The 2749-nt window shown below is 40.4% G+C and overlaps 1 pseudogene; it reads left to right on the plus strand.

The window, feature by feature from the left end:
- The window catches only part of LOC107703136 (glycerol-3-phosphate acyltransferase 2, mitochondrial-like), a 35910-nt pseudogene that overhangs the window by 18779 nt on the left and 14382 nt on the right, over positions 1–2749 (plus strand).

A 2749-nucleotide genomic window follows, 5' to 3' on the forward strand; every position in this document is an offset into this window, starting at 1 on the left:
CCCTAGAGGACGCAGTGTCTCGTTCCCTACTCAGGGAACCATGGTTACATAAGTAACCTGAGACGTTCCCTTTCATGGGAACTTCGAACTGCGTCCTCTAGGGGTCGCTATGGGAAACCTAGAGGACGCAGTGTCTCGTTCCCTACTCAGGGAACCATGGTTACATAAGTAACCTGAGACGTTCCCTTTCATGGGAACTTCGAACTGCGTCCTCTAGGGGTCGCTATGGGAAACCTAGAGGACGCAGTGTCTCGTTCCCTACTCAGGGAACCATGGTTACATAAGTAACCTGAGACGATTTTCTGTCTGGCAAACAATTAAACAAAAAACCCCGCCTCATCACAGCTGCAACAAACCCTGTATAAAGTCATTAGTTTTAGTCATCATTTTTACTAAGGTCCTATTAACCACCCAGAATACCCTAGCAACCACTTAGCAATGCACTAGCAACCACACAGAACACTCTAGTGGCCATCCACAACATGGTAGCATCCTCTTAGCATTGACTTAGCAACCGAAGAATACCATGACAACCACCCAAAACAACCTATCGACCACCCAGAACTCATTAGCAACAACCTAGCATTATCCTAGCAACCACTCAGAACACTGTAGTAACCACCTAGAATTATCCTAGCAACTGCCCAGAACACCCTAGTGACCACCTAGCAACGTCCTAGCAAACAACACAAACAACATTATCCTAGCAACTACACAGAACACCCTAGTGACCACCCAGAACCTTTTAGCAACCACCCAAAACACCCTAGTGACCACCTTGCAATGTTTTAGCAAATACCCAGCATTATCCTTGCAACCACACAGAACACCCAGCAACAACCTAGCATTGTCTTAGCAACCACCTACAACACCCAGCAACCACCCAGAACACCTTAGTAACCACCTAGCAATGTCCTAAAAAACAACATTATCCTAGAAACCTCACAGAACACCCAGCAACAACCTAGCATTGTCTTAGCAACCACCCAGAACACCCTAGCAACAGCATAGCAACACCCTGGCAGCCACCCAAAACAGTCTTTTGAGTCGGGTCAGGGGCATCGTGTGGGGCGTCCAGCCATGTCTAAATCATGAAGGAACCCCATGACAACAGCCCAAAACACCCTAGCAAATGTACAGAAGTGCACTATTGAGCACTCAGAAGTCTTGCACAGGAATTGCAGTTGTGTAGTTTTGTATTTGTAATTCCTGAGGTGAGCTGATTCATTACATAGTAATAAGCTGCAATATTTCGATAATTATTATCAGATGGTGTGTTTTTTCATTTTAATTTGATGATTTTGAATATGCAGCTTGTGAGTTGTGTTTTCTAACTGAGCAATGGTACAGACGCAGCTAGAATGTGTCGACTCACATTTAGAGAAGAAGAGAGGGATAAAGAGAAATCCATATTATTGCGTGCATCCATCTCAAATAGACGGCAGTTATTATAGTGATTACAGCCACTAATTTCTCCTCTAATGGCTCTTCACCATTAGAGTGCTGTGAAGATCGGAATAGTTTTCTCAAATTAGATCCAAGTCATTTCATCAGACTGTGTGAGTGGCAGCATTTGAGTGAGTAATTTTTCATTTGTTTGTGTGGTCTCGAGGCCGGCGTGATGTCTGCTCTGCGGTTTGCCGTCTCCCTGCTGAAGGGTGGTCACAGAGGAAGTGTTAGGATCCATTTTGCACAGGCTTTCTCTCTGAAGGTATGACTCACACACGAGCAATTACACACATGAGCTCATCCATACACACTCTTGACAAATAAAAAATAATCATTTCATACAAATGCAGAACCTTAACGCAGTGGTTTTCTGCTGGTGGGTGGCCAGACTGTTCTGATAGGGTCACAGAAAGTGAGGGGAAATAATAAATGCAAATAATAAAATGCATCTAGCTATATAATTCTCCATATTAAGTATAGTGAAGTAAATTGGCTATTAAACATAAAAAGGAGGAGAATAATTAGTAAATTTGCATATTCATCCAGTGATTGGTAATAAGGGTAACATTAGGGTTTTTGGCAGTACCACAATTTTAGTAGTTGATATCAATACCTAAAATTTCTCTTGCCCTATATCACAGCAAAATATGGTATAGAATTAAAAATATGCTAATAAGCAATTGAAAATCTCCTTTAAAAATCAGTATCATTAATTACAAATTAAAATACTTAGACCACTGTTCCAATGTTTGGGGTTGGTATTATTATTTATTATTATTTTTTTATTTTTGAAAGAAATTTTCTTTTTATCTTTTTACTACGATTAATACAATTTTAATGCAAATTATACAAAAGATACAAAATAAAGGCTGTTCCTTTGAACTTTGTTCATCAAAAATCCTGAATAAATGGATCACAGTTTCCACAAAAATATAAATTATAACTTATAATAATAAGATAATAATAGTAAATGTTTCTTGAGCAGCAAATCAGCATATTAACATGATTTCCGAAGGACCGTGTGACACTGAAGACTGGAGTAATGATGCTGAAAATTCAGCTTTGACATCACTGGAGAAACAAATAGAAAACAGTTATTTTAAATTGTAATGATATTTCACAATATTACTGTTTTCTGAAAGGGCCTGCAGATCCCCAACTCTCTTGAGAGAAGATATCGCCAGAAGGAAGGTAGTCTTGATAGTAAGGTGACGATCAGAGATCTCCTCGATAGGCTCGAAGGGAGGCCTACAGAGAGCTTCTAGCACCACAGCCAGGTCCCACGTGGGGACACGAGATC

This window comes from Sinocyclocheilus anshuiensis, unplaced genomic scaffold, assembly GCF_001515605.1.
Source record: "Sinocyclocheilus anshuiensis isolate Anshui unplaced genomic scaffold, SAMN03320099.WGS_v1.1 scaffold794, whole genome shotgun sequence".
Lineage (NCBI taxonomy): Eukaryota > Metazoa > Chordata > Actinopteri > Cypriniformes > Cyprinidae > Sinocyclocheilus > Sinocyclocheilus anshuiensis.